Source organism: Carettochelys insculpta, chromosome 3 (assembly GCF_033958435.1).
Source record: "Carettochelys insculpta isolate YL-2023 chromosome 3, ASM3395843v1, whole genome shotgun sequence".
NCBI lineage: Eukaryota > Metazoa > Chordata > Testudines > Carettochelyidae > Carettochelys > Carettochelys insculpta.
In genome coordinates, this window is record NC_134139.1 from 56190896 (window position 1) to 56205938 (window position 15043).

The window sequence follows — 15043 nt, forward strand, 5'->3', positions numbered from 1 at the left end:
AGAGTTCATAGGGGCGGTGGAAAAGGTGCCGGAGCAACTGCAAGGGAAAGGGTTCTACTCTCGGTATTTCCTGACGGAGAAAAAGACAGGAGGCTGGAGGCCCATCTTAGACCTTCGTGGCCTCAACAGGTATCTGCGCAAGCAACGTTTTCGGATGATCACTATTGCCTCCATCCTTACAGCACTGGACGATGGAGACTGGTTCGCAGCCCTCGATCTACAAGACGCGTACTTCCACATAACCATTCATCCGGCTCACCGACGTTTTCTCCGGTTCATGGTGGGCAACGAACACTTCCAATACAAGGTCCTACCGTTTGGCCTTTCCTCGGCCCCCAGAGTCTTCACCAAGTCCTTGGCAGTGGTGTCAGCCTACCTGCACAGACAGGGGGTGTTTATTTTCCCGTATCTGGACGACTGCCTGCTCAAAGGGACCTCGAAAAGGGAGGTTCTCCGCATGATACGCGTCACAGCAAACACGTTCTCCGCACTTGGCCTGGTTATCAATATGGCAAAATCAAAGATAGACCCCTCACAGGACATAGAGTTCATAGGGGCTCGCATAAACTCGGTCTCAGCGAGAGTATACCTTCCAGAGGCTCGCTTTCGAGCCATCGGTTCCCTCGTGCAGGTCATCACCTTCAGCCCTACGGTGCCGGTCTTGACGTGCTTGCAGCTGCTGGGCCACATGGCAGCGGCTACGTTTGTGGTACAGAACGCCAGGTTGCACATGCGCGGCATGCAACATTGGCTGGCAAGTGTATACAAGCCGGCAGTACACACCGTTCACAGGGTGGTGTCGCCCCCACCTGGGGTGCGCGAATCCCTGCAATGGTGGGTAAACCCCGGGAACTTGCTAACAGGGGTACCCTTCCATCAGCCGCAAATATCGGTTTTCCTCACTACGGATGCCTCCCTCATAGGGTGGGGAGCGCACATGGGCGAAGAGGTGGCTCAAGGACTGTGGTCACCCACGGAACAGTCTCTGCATATCAATGTTTTAGAGCTCAGAGCAGTGTTCAACGCCTGCAAACACTTTCGAGACCATATACAAGGCAAAGTCGTCGGGATCAGTACAGACAATACCTCCACCATGTTTTACATAAACAGGCAAGGAGGAGCTCGATCCCGTACCTTATGCGCGGAAGCAATCCGCCTATGGAACTGGTGCATCACCCACGATATAATCCTGAGAGCCTCCTACTTGCCGGGCACGCACAACGTGAAGGCAGACCAGTTGAGCAGACGTTTTGCGCTCACCCACGAGTGGCAGATCCGTCCCGATCTACTACGGCCCATTTTCCACGCATGGGGGTTTCCCCAAATAGATCTGTTTGCCACTCAGCACAACAAACAGTGCCCACGATTCTCCTCCAGAGCAGGGCTGGGCCGGGGGTCCCTGGGGGACGCGTTCGCGATCCCGTGGGGAGGCCCCCTGCTTTACGCATTTCCCCCCGCAGTGCTAATCCACAAGGTTCTGCAAAAAGCCAGGAGAGACAAGGCTCGGATGATCCTGATAGTCCCAACATGGGATCGCCAACCATGGTTCCCCCTACTCCTGCGCCTGTCGGACCGCCCACCGATGCCTCTTCCGGTGGCGCCGGACCTGCTCACGCAAGCCCAGGGGTCCATAGTGCATCCGCACCCCCAAAGCCTGCGACTGCAAGCGTGGCTAATCCATGGCTCAGCTCCCTAGAGAGCACATGCACAGTGGAAGTACAGCAAGTCCTAGAAAGTAGCAGGAGGACTTCCACTAGGAAAACCTACAAACAAAAATGGACTCGCTTCATGGCTTGGTGTTCTACCAAGCAGCTGGCCCCCCTTTCGGTGCCTATACCTACAATTCTAGAGTATTTACTGGACCTCAAGAGAGCAGGACTCTCGCTATCCTCGTTAAAGGTCCACCTGGCCGCCATCTCGGCGTTCAGACATGAGGAGGGAGGGCACACGGTGTTCGCCCACCCTATGGTTACCAGGTTCCTCAAAGGGTTGGTAAACCTATACCCCCCTCGGAAACCGATTCCACCTTCGTGGAGCTTGGACCTGGTGCTTACCACACTCATGGGACCACCGTTCGAGCCCTTGGCCACGGTTCCCCTTCGCCTCCTTACAGTAAAGACGACCTTTCTTCTTGCAATTACGTCAGCCCGTCGGGTGAGCGAGCTTGCGGCAGTCATGGCAACGCCACCCTGTACTGTCTTTTCCAAGGAGGCGGTAACCATACGGCTGCATCCAGCCTTTGTTCCCAAAGTTTCTTCCGAGTTTCACATCAATGAACCTATTGTTCTACCCTCGTTCTATCCAAAGCCTCATAACTCCAGCGAAGAGGCGCGCCTACACCTCCTGGATGTGAGGAGGGCGCTAGCCTTCTACGTAGACAGGACCAAGTCCTTCCGAAAAACGGATAGACTCCTGGTCTCCCTCGCTCCCAAATCTAAAGGAGAAGGTCTCTCATCGCAGAGAATCTCAAAGCACATTGTATCCTGCATAAAAATGTGCTACGAGCTCAGAAAGACTCCTTTGTTGGCCACTCCCAGGGCTCATTCCACCAGGGTGGTGGCAGCATCAACAGCCTTTTTCAAGGGCGTTGCATTGAAAGACATTTGCAGAGCGGCGACCTGGTCATCCTACGACACGTTCGCCAAACATTACGCCCTTCACAGGGTATTCCAAGAGGATACCCGTCTCTCTGCAGCGGTCCTCTCGGGGACCAGCTGCACATAATCCGATTACCCACCACCTATCTGGGTTACTGCTGGGTAGTCACCTATGGTGGAGCACCCACGGGGACACTCAAAGAAGAAAGAGAAGTTACTCACCGTAGTAACGGTGGTTCTTCGAGATGTGTCCCCGTGGGTGCTCCACTTCCCGCCCATCCTCCCCGCTTCGGATCTCTGTTAGTGTTTTGCAGGGGCAACCGAGGTGGTTGGTCGAGGAACTGGCGGGGACCGGATCGCGCACATGGCCAGGAGCGCGCCAGGGAGCGGCGCACGCCGGCGCATGCGCGGTCCGGCAGAAACTGCTTGGAAGATCCGATCTGCGGCGCCGGCCAAGCCGTCACCTATGGTGGAGCACCCACGGGGACACATCTCGAAGAGCCACCGTTACTACGGTGAGTAACTTCTCTTTCTTAATAGTTTAAACATAAATGTAAAAATAATTCATAATTCAACCATAATGACAACTGAAGAGACCCTAAAAGCTTTTCAGGTGGGGCAAACTGTGAGGGAAGTCATTCATAAAGCTCAATCATAAAGTAACACATTTTCCATTCTATTTTTTACCTTCTCTAGTCTGAGCCTTTTGGAACATTGTGAACATTAATAAGTAAAAGATATAGGGAAGAAGAGATAAATAAGTAGAAGGACATGATTTCCCAAAATAACATAGCTAAACTTTTTAGAAATCACTACTTGGGACCTTTTCCTGACAAAAGGTACTTATGTGGCAGAATGAAAGCTAGCTTATGGATGAACCTGGGGCAACTTTACAGATCTTCTGTTAGGTTTGCTGTCTCACAATATCATTGTGGAGTTCGTTGAATGCATTCTGATCACTTCTGGGACCAGCTTGTTCTCACCTGTGCACGTTTCAGTGATGCTGAGCCTAAGCCCCCTGCCACTTATAAAGGATTTAGAGTTCAAGCTCAGACTTTTTGTTTTAATTTAGCATAATAGTCAGCTGAGATTGAGAATTGGCCTCCATTGAGATAGGATGGTATAAATATAGAAAGAAGCTGGGTCTACACTAGCAGCAGAAGATCAAATGCTTAGATTCGATCTTCAGGGGTGCCATTTTGAGCATGCACAAAATGTCACGTTCTGCAATCAATGTCAAACCCGGAACTCCTTGTGAGCTGGAAGGATTAAGGAATGTCGGCAGGAGGAGCACTCCTGTTGGCATTCTGCAGCGAGGACAGGGACCAATGTCGACAGCTGCAAAATCAATTTTTGGTATGCAGTTGGAATACCTAAAATAGCGTACCAGCTGTCGGCATTCCTGGTAAGTGTAGACATAGCCTAAGACTGATCCTGCCCCAAAGACAAGAAGTAGAGGGAAAAAAAGATGTATAACATACAAGAACGTGATGACTATAAATGTCATGGAAGTTCCAAATTTATTTTCTTCTGGTATTGAAATGCCTTTAATGGTATTATGTTAGGAGAGGATTAGTTAGCAGAAAAGATGAAGAAAGAGAGGAGAGGATGAAGAAATTGGACATTAAACACGGGTGATGCAATATTCAGAGTTAAAACTGGAATAAAAACAGGCCAGTGACATCATCAGTGGCCATGAGTCCTGCCCAAATGGATTTTTTGAAGTTGTTTTCTGGGGTTCAGTCTCTGGTTGGCTCTTCCTTATAGTTTCTTTCCCAAAAATCATATAGCTGATTTCTCAAAAGAGACCATTTGGGTCCTAGTGCCCTGGAAGGGGCTGGTATTCTTGGACAAGCGCAATTCTGGGTTCAGCGAGTGCTAGGATGTAGAGTGAAATTAAACTAAAAGAAGATGTTTTCCTGAGCTAGTTGCTATATTTTAATTGCAGGTCTCACACATAAAACTGTTAAGACCAGAAACTTCAGAGAGGAAAGAACTCTCACCTCCCTCAACTGTGAAAAGGGAAGTGCTGCCTTAAAGATACTCAATTGCATAAAATAGCTACCCACAAATCCTTTAGTGACTAGCGGGGTTGCCAACTGTCAGTAAATTTACAGACAGTCCATAAAAAATTAGCCAAAATTGGACATATCTGTAAAGCCTGTAAAAAAATTTAGGTGTCCGTAAATTTCATAAAAGTGCAATAAAATTTTAAAAAACAGCAATTATTCTATAGAAATTAAATTACTGCAGAGCAGTGGAAATTGGAAACTTTAGTTGTTTATTTAGCTCAATGACTGAGGTGATATAACATGAATCATGTGATCTATGTGATGTTATCATCTGCAGTTCATCCCACCAAGTTAGCATCAGCACATTGGCAATTTATGTAATTTAAATGAAAGTGAGTTAAATAGTATATTGTTCTTGTGATGTATGAATGACAATTATTATTTTTCACTTTTGGCCATTTATGTTGTCTTAATATAGTATAAAAATTTTGTCCGTAAAAAAAATTGTCTGTAAATTTTTCCCATTTCATCCGTAAATGAAATTTCTGTGGGTTGGCAACCTGGTGATTAGCCATGTGTCTCCCCAGATTTCTGCCTTCTATTTAGCAACAGCTTCTACATAACTTCAAACTGTGGGGCAGGTCTCCTTGGGAGGCACAGACGAATGTTTGGGGGTGGGGGTGAAGCAGCAATGCCAGGCAGCTCAGGGAAAAGTCCCACTTTCACCTCCTGATTCACCTCAATCAGTGGGCCACGCAGTCTGTGAGAGTTCATGGGGGAACGCAACCAAAATTTAACTCAAAGGATTTTCAAACATTTGAGTTGAGTTCCTCACTTGAGTTAGCTTTTGGTTGTGGCATGTCTCCCTGATTGAGACGAACTAAGTGGCCTGCTGAAGTGAGTTGGTGTGGAGCTGGTGCTTCCTCCCCGAAACCTCTCTCTGTGGAGTGCGTGTCCTTGCTCACCTTCCTAAAATTTCCTCTGCATCCCCATTAGAGGAGTGTGGCCCACATTTTGAAAAATCTGTGATTCTGAGCCAAACAGTAGAAAGGAAACAAACAGTGCCACTTCAGTTTTAATTGAAGGGATATTAAATGTCGATCGCTAAATCTTTCTAAACAAAAAGGTGCTGTCTGCTATGACAGGATTTTTCTCATGCACCCCTACAAGAGCACATGTACCTGGCATAGGGGTTCATGTTCCCCAGTTTGAGAACCACTATAGCAATTTCCTTGTTTGTGCACAGTCTAAATGCTTGCAAGCCTGGAAGTTCTATCGGGGGCACCCATGGAGACTGCATTTATTTTACGTAGGCTTATGGGGAAAAAAAACCCCAGTCCTGTAACATCTTAAAGACTAACAATTTTATTTATTAGGTAATGAGATTTCATGGGTAAAATCCACTTCTTCAGATTCTGATCTTATCCATGAAAGCTCATTACCTAATAAATAAAATTGTACTCCTGCTCCCATTTGTATACTGCCATTGAAAACATACTTTCCAATAGTCTCTGTAATATTATTTTCCAGAGCTAGGCCGAGAAAAGTTTTGTCTGCTACTAAAAACACTTTCCCTACATCCAACTTTCATGAAAAGGACAAACATTTAGGTTCAGAGTTTTGAAGGTATTTTGTTGCTCTGCTCAACATTGCAAAGCCTTAAGTGAATTAGTAGTAGTAGGCATCCTTCAGTCTGCATAGACTAGGGATCGCGCCCTTTATAGTTTCAACTGAGGACTTAATTTACAGCGTCTACTGTGACTATGAAGACCCACACGAGAGTGACAGTCCTTGCTGCATCTCTTGCAGATGTGGTGGGTGTCTGGCAAGTCCTTAGTGTGCTTTCTGTGCACTCGCTTCTCCTCTGCTAGCTGTCTGATCCTCATCTTGCCCTTCTGAAGGCCCTTGTATAACCTCTGCCTCCATCTGCTGCAGTCATCTGCTAGTTCTTCCCAGTTGTCCAGCTCAATGTCTACATCTCTGAGGTCTCTCTTGCAGACATCTTTGTAGCGCAACTGGGGGCGTCCGGGAGGTCTTTTGCCAGAGGCTAGCTCACCATACAGGATGTCTTTTGGAATCCTTCCATCATTCATCCTGTGGACGTGGCCAAGCCAGTGGAGCCGACGCTGCCTGAGGAGGGTGTGCATGGTTGGGATTCCAGCTTGATCGAGGACGGCTGTGTTGGTCACTCTGTCCTTCCATGATATTCCAAGGATGCGCCTGAGGCAGCGCAAGTGGAAGACGTTCAGCCTCCTTTCCTGGCGGGCATACAGGGTCCAAGTCTCGCTGCCATAAAGGAGGGTGCTGAGGATGCAGGCTCTGTAGACTTGCATTTTGGTGAGAGTGTACAGCTCTTTGTTATTCCACACTCTCTTGCTGAGTCTGGACAGAGTTGTGGCCGCTTTTCTGATCCTCCTATTTAGCTCAGTGTCCAACGACAGGGTGTCAGTGATGGTGGACCCAAGGTAAACGAACTCGTGGACGACCTCTAACGTATAGTTGTCAATGCTGATTGATGGGGATTCAGCAACATCCTGACCGAGTACGTTTTTCTTCTTTAGGCCGATGGTAAGCCCAAAGTCCTTGCACGCTTTGGAGAACTGATCCAGCAGTTTTTGAAGCTGGTCTTCTGCGTGAGACACTACAGCAGCATCGTCTGCGAACAGCACGTCTCTGATGAGGACTTCCCGCACCTTAGACTTAGCTTTCAGCCTTGCAAGATTAAACAGCTTCCCATCAGATCTTGTGTGCAGCTAGTCCATCTATAATTCAAGATGGACATTTAAATTAGAGCTTGATAAGAAATACCATGCCAGTGCTCACCAAGCTAGTATGCTTAAAACGATTACAGCTGTGATGGGGACAGGCTAGCAGTCTTGGGTATATGCCTAGTGCCTTAGATAGGTACATATTCGGAATAGCTAGCCCCTCACAATCCCATGGCTATACTTTTTTTTAAGCATGTGTAGGTTTGAAGGGCTAAGATCCTGATATTGTATTATGCTGGATTCTGGCCACAGTCTTTGTTCAAAAATCTTTAACACAAAGTGACACAGAACAGGCCCCAAACCTTTAATTCTAAGTGAGCCAGACATGGCACATTTTCACAAAGGCTTGTTGTAGTTACTTAGTGTAAACCTTCAGTGTGAAAGTAGCAATTGGGGCTTACCTTGAATTATAGCATCGTAATTAATTGAAAAGGCACCCAAAAGTCTGCTTACTAATTGAAAAGGCGAGATAATGACTCTTCTTCAGCCCAGTTCAAGAAAAGTTCTAACATGTCAATGTGAACAATAGTGCATACCCTTCACAGACGCCAATCTGAGCCCAGAAAGTGGGGTAGCATTTATAATTGTACCAGTACGTGTATTGCTTATTTGTTCCTTTATGGCTTTATCTACACTAGCACCTGCCTTTCAAAAGGGGGATGCTAATGAGACACGTTGGGGTATGTTAATGAGGCACTGCAATGAATATGCACTGCCTCATTAGCATAATGGAGGCTGCGGCACTTCAAAAGTGCCACTTTCGATCATGCACAGCTTATCTACACAGGGTCCTTTTCGAAAGGACCCTGCACACATTGAAGTCCCCTTATTCCTATAACCAAATAGGAATAAGGGCATTTTGAGATGTGCGGGGGCCGTTCGAAAAGGACCCCATGTAGACAAGTCACGCGATAGAAAGAGGCACTTTTGAAGTGCTGCAGCCGCGATTATGCTAACGAGGTGCTGCATATTCATCTCAGTACCTCATTAGCATATCCCAAAGTGTCTCATTAGCATCCCCCTTTTGAAATGGGGGTGCTAGAGTAGACATAACCTATGTCTTGAGACCAGATAGGAATGTACCTATAGAAAACACCTACTAGAAGGTGCCACCTGACACTCCTAAAGACTGGAAATTGAAATTTAACCTATCTTCTACAAGAGAAAACTTAAGGGATACCTTTGTATTCACTTGTAAACCTGAGCCATGGGCAGAGCACTTAGGTAATCTTTTAGATGATTTGCTTATTTGCACTCATCATGTCTTGTTGCTGGCATCTGTTCAGGGGTCTTGGGGAACACACAGCCCCTTTGCTTCCCTCTGCCCATTGGCATCCTATGTAATTCATTGTAATCAGCTGTTTGTCAGTCTCACTGAACCTAACAAGCAAAGTGACACTCCACCAGCTGTACGTAATAAAGGTCTCGTGCATGAATCTACCTGGTGTCAAACTTCTGTTCCTTCAAGGTTGATCAATGCTGGTGAGGATGTGTTTCCTCAAGCTGGAATTTACACGTCCAACTTGAAATGTAGACTCATTCTAAAACAATTTGCTAAAGTGTCTCTTGAAAATGGGACTCAGCTATCTAAATACTTTGGCCTTGTAAAACCGAGTAGATTAAGGACTATCATGCTGTTAAAAATTGGACCTTAGCACTTTTAATCTAGACATATTCATCCTTCCTGTGATGTACAACAGGATCTAGGTCCCTCAGATCAGTAGTGATGGATGTCTCCAAACAAGGGAGCTGTTGTCAGGAATTTCAAGGCAATGAAGTATTTATAGTTTTGAAAATACAGGAAAGCTTTCTATTTTATAATCCATGATCTCAAAGAAGAGCTCATGTTCATCATTTAGCTGAAAATTTGATTTTACAAGTCCTAATAGTGAAAAAATTTCCGCACATTAAAAAATACAAACAAACAGCTGTTTAAAAATATTCCTGTGTAGTGTTGACTCTGACTCCAAATACAAACGTCATTGTTTTAGTATAGGTGAGCTACAGCCACAATAAAAGCATTAGTGTCTAGTCTAGCTTCAGTGAAAGAGTAATTTAGCATAAATGTTAAAGGTAAAGTACATATTTAAATTGTATCACTAAGAAGTCATAAGTAACATGGATAAACACTTTTTACAGTTCTGATAGTGTGATGTAATTCCTGCTTTTGAAGCGTCCTCCAAGGTACATTGAAATAAATGATGGGAAGCATCTCATTAATTTCAGTGAACTTTTGATAATCCACTTAGAATAGAATAAATAACGCATTGCATCCATTTAAAGTCTTCATAGAAGATTACTAAATGTTAACAACTGTCTTTTACAGCAAAACAAGAATACTGCTTCTATGCTCTCTTATGATTTTGTACTCATAATGAGTGATTTAATTGAAATTTACTGTTTACTAGATACTTTGTTATAGAAAATCAGTAAATTTAGGACTCGCTTCAGTACTAAATGTCATCTTAATTTATGTATTAAGAACTACAATTTCTCCAACCTGGAGTGCCAGATTGATGTATTTTAAAGCCAGACTTGCTAATAAGTCCACTCTAGTGAAGAACTACACATCACAAAGACTACATCTACACTTGAATTCCTCTTTCAAAAGAGGAGTGCAAATGAGGGAAATTGAAAATGCAAATGAGGCACTGATTTACATCTCACTTCACTTGCATAATCTCTTTTAGAAAGAAATTCTTTCAAAAGAAAAAAAGCAGTGTAGATGTGGCTCTTTTGAACATAAACCCCATTTTCGAAAGAACCCTTATTCCTTAAAAAAATAGGAATAAGGGTTCTTTCAAAAATGGGGTTTATTTGCAAAAGAGCCTCATCTACACTCCTTTTTTCTTTTGAAAGAATCTCTTTTCAAAAGATTATGCAAATGAAGCACAATATATGTAAATCAATGCCTCATTTGCATTTTCAATTTTCCTCATTTGCATTCCTCTTTTGAAAGAGGAATGCAAGTACAGATGTAGCCAAAACGTGTAGCATATTAGTGGAGAAGTAAGGGAATATGGGTGTAGGGGTAAGGTGATTGCACGAGTTCAGAGATGTCCAACACATGATCCGCAGACCAGAATCTTGTCTGCGGAGCCTTTTCATCTGGCCCATGGAGCCCGCAGCCAGCTTTCAAAATGGCACTGCTAGGTCGCGGAGAGCCACACGTGGCTCTTTAAGGAGCCATTTGTGGTTCCTGCTGCTGCCGCTGCTCACTCCTCCTCCAGCTCCCTGCCCTGCTGAAAAAAGTAATACTCAGTTTAATTGGTTTAACGGCCATATTCCTCCTGCTGGCTGTTAAACCAATTAAATTGATTCCCATTATTTCAGCACAGTAATGCAGAGTGCCACACGCACTGATGGGGGGAGGAAGTAGGAGGGCTAGGGAGAGCTTCACAGCTGCAGAGAGGAGACGACAGAGGCCTAGTGAAGGTCCAGTGGTGGGCTGCAGCACCTGGAGCTCCTGTTAAGGTAAATTAATCCTGGGTTTGGGGCTGTGTGAGGTTAAGCCTGGGGGACAGGGGTGCAGTGGTTTGGGGTTGCAAGGGGTTTAATCCTGGGGGGCTGGTGTTTGGGGCTATTTTGTGTGGGCCCCAGAACATGTAAAAATTTGCCATGTGGCCCCCCATGAAAAATGGTTGGGCATCCCTGCACTAATTTAACTCGGAATAAAACCAGTCAGTACCACATTAAGCCACATTGACATAAATGTATTTACACTGAAGAGTCTACATGGGCATTTGCACTATTTCAAACTATTTTAACTGGTTTTTACTTAAACCAGTCCAAGGAGAGTGTGTGCGTGAGAGAGAGAGAGTGTAGAGACTAGCCATATAGACTTACGTTGAAAAGACATCTGTTCCATGCATATGCTTTGCCAGATGGTTAAGATTACTGTTTTACTGATGTGAACTCCATTGCCACTGAGTATTTCTCAATTCATCTCATAAAAGTATTATCGTATAATTCCTTTATCATGAAAGTTGGACTTAGAAATATAGAATTATGTACAAAAAATAACTGCAGGCAAAAATAAAACGTAAAACTCTAGAACATATAGGTCCATTCAGTCCTACTTATTGGTCAGCCAATTGCTCACACAGGTTTATTTACAAAAGATGATGCTGCCTGATTCTTGTTTATAATGTCATTTGAAAATGAGACCAGGTATTTTCGTGGACTCTTGTAGCTGATGTCACAAGTTATTTATGTGCCAAATGTGCTAATGATCCATATGTCTCTTTATGGTTCAACCACCATTCCAGAGGATGTGTGTCCAGGCTGATGACTAAATTCTGCTCATTCGCAGTCGAAAGCAGTGCAGATCAATGCATGATCATTTTAATCATCTGAGTCAGATGTCACCAGGAGAAAGCTGATTTTCTGTCTTAGTGATTAGGGGTCTGTAGTTGACACATTGGAGTGTTGCTCTTAAGATTTCTGAAAGCATGCTTCACACTTTGTCCCTCTGATTTGGCAAAACACTTCAGGTTCTTAAACCCTAGGTAGCATGCTATAGCTGTTTTTTAGAAATCTCACACTGGTAACTTCTTTATGTTTTGTCAGATCTGCAGTGAAAGTATTCTTAAAATGAACATGTGTTGGATTATCATCCAAGACTGCCATAACATGTAATATGGCAGAGTATGGGTAAAACATCAGGAGACATACAATTCTCCTCCAAGGAGTTCAGTCACAAAGTTAATTAATGCATCTTTTAAAGCAAGCATCATCAGTATGGAAGTATGTCCTTTGGAATGGTGACCGAAGCATGAAAGGGTATACAGAGGTTTAGTATATATGGTATGTAAATACCTGACAACATTAGCTACAAAAGTGCCATGTGAATGGCTATTCTCACTTTCACCTAACACTGTCAACAAGAAATGTCAGCATTATCTCCTGCAGACTTGTTTGTCTTAGCCATTGGCTGAATAACAAGCATGGCTGAATAACCTTGTAGGTTCTAAAGTTTTACATTGTTTTGTTTTAGTGCAGTTATGTAACAAAAACTTATTTGTAAATTTGTAAATTAGAGAGAGATTGAACTGCAGATTGCAGCTCCCTCATCAGGCACCCTTGGGACCTGAGTGGTCCTGAACAAGGGAATTTGCTAGATGAGGGGATGTCAGGCATCCTCCTTTCCCTGCAGTGGGGGCCTTGCCAGCTTGCTGGCCAGGCTTCCTTTCTGGCCGCTGCAGGTTCCCTGCCCCCAAGCTGCCTGGAAGTAGGGCCCCACACCTGCAGGGCTTCCCCACCATGGCTGGGGTCTCTGATGCTGCTGGCAGAACTCTGTGCCCCAGCTAGCTCCCTGCCATCGTTTGTGGGGTTCCCCCAGCCCTGGCCAGCATACCCCCCCCAGCTGTAGGGCTGACAGCAAGGCTCCATACCCCAGCTAGCTCCCTGCTGCAGGGCTTCCCCTCCCTGGCCAGGGTCCCTGTGGTTGTGGGGCTAATGGTGGGGCTCCATGTCGCAGTCAGGCTCCCCACTGCAGAGCTCCTGACAGGGATCCCAACCAGGGAGGACTTTTAGTGAAAGTTATGGCGTGTTAAACTGAATAATTAGAAACGTTCTTATTTTCAAATAGCAAAGTTGCTTCAACTTTAAGAAGCTACTACGTTCTCTTCACAAATCACTATGGCTATGTCTATACTACAAAAATAACTTCTGAAGGTGCTAACTTGGAAGTAAGCAACTTCGAAGTCAAGCATCTACACACACCCTACTTTGAAGCAGGGCACTACTCTATTTCTGGGAATGGAGTAAGGACTTCAAAGTTGGGCTCCCTTTGAAGTAAGTGAAAATGTGTGTAGATTCTCTACTGGCGACTTCGAAGTAGTGGTTAACTTCAAAGTTAGTTTCTAGTGTAGACACACCCTCTGTGTATTTCTAAAAAGCTATGTAATGAAAATCTGAGGACTACAATGCCTTCAGTTTCCTTCTACTCTGATATGCATTACTGTAGCCCTAGTAGAATTTTTGAGGGTGTCAAAAAGCACCTGGTGGAGAAGGATGATCCACTCAAATATAGTGTACTTGGATTTTCAGAAAGGCTTTCACAAGTTCTCTTGCCAAAAGCTATTAAGAAAACAGTCCTGGGATAAGAGGTAAGATGCTGTCATAGGATGAAGACAGGAAACAAAGGTTAGGAAAAAATGGTCAATTTTCCCAATGAAGTAAGGTAGACAGCAGGGTCCCTGAACCATCTGTACCGGGGCATATGCTGTTCGCTCTTTTCCCCCTTATTAATGAATATGTTAAATAGCAAAGTGGCAAAGTTTTCAGATACCTACCCTAAGTAAGCCCAAAATTGGTGACTGGGCAACAAATTGGCAGATGGGGTGCTAAGTTTTGATAAGTGTTAATTCACAAACACCAGAAAACAATCTCACCTAAACATATATGATGATCATTTTAATTAGTTTTACCATTCAGGAAGGATCTTGAAATCACTATAAATAGTTGTTTGAAAACTTCAGTTCAATATGCGGCAGCAGTCAAAGAGGCTAAGAGAGTGGCATAAACTACTACGGAAGGGACAGAAAATGAGAGAAAATATGATGCCTGGCTTTGTACACTGTGTCTAGTTCTGTCACCCATCTCAAAAAGGATATAGCAGAACCTGCAAAGTTAGAAGAATGGTAACAAAGATTACCAGTGATATGGTCTAGTTAACTTTAGAAAACAGAGGAGGAAAAAGGTGAGAGGATATGATAGAGGAATACTGAATCATGAATGCCACGGAAAAAACGAATAGAGAAGTGGTATTTACCCTCTCCCACAATACCAAAATTAGGGGTTACCTGATTAAATTAATAGGCAGCAGATTTAATACAAACAAGACGAAATATTTTTGCCTCATAACCACGGTTAACCTGAGGAAGAGATCCCTGCAAATCTCTAATTGTGAAAGCAGATATCCACAGCTCATTTTTGCAGATATGGTGTAGATACCAATTTTATATCTAGAATTCTGCAGATTTGCAGATATCCACTTTAAACCATTTTTGCAGCAACAGATATGGATACAAATTTTGTATCTGTGCATGTCTCTACTGAGGAACTCCTTACTATGGAATGTTGTGATGGCCAAAAGTATAATGGTAGTCCAAAAAGAACAAGATAAATTCATGGAAGGTAGGTCCATCAATGGCTATGAGCCAAGATGGTTAGGGATATAACCCCATGGTCAGAGCCACACTAAATCTCTGCCTACCAGAAGCCAGGAGAGGAAGGGAGAGGTGAATTACTCACTCCTCTATTCTTGGCATTTCTTGTGAAGCTCTGGTACTGGCAAATGTCAGAGGCATGCTACTGGACTAGACAGATCTGGGCCATTATGGCTGTCCTTAGAAAAGTAGTCACTAGGAAACCTGAAAGAAATTGAGATTTAGAGAAATATATGCAAATACTTAGCTATAGTGTAACACTCACCTCATGAGAACCTATATTAATATGGCCACTGCTCACTTGTCTTACAGGTTTCAACTTAAGCAGTGTTAAGTAAGTTGGAAAGAAGCTAAGAAACTTGAAAACATCTGGGACTTAGCCTGAAAACAAAAATTGTTTAAGTCTTTCAGGGGAAAATTTCATAGCATGACTTTGATTTGAGAGAAGTATATTAGATTGCTGGTATCATTTATGCCAAATGAAAAAAAATTGG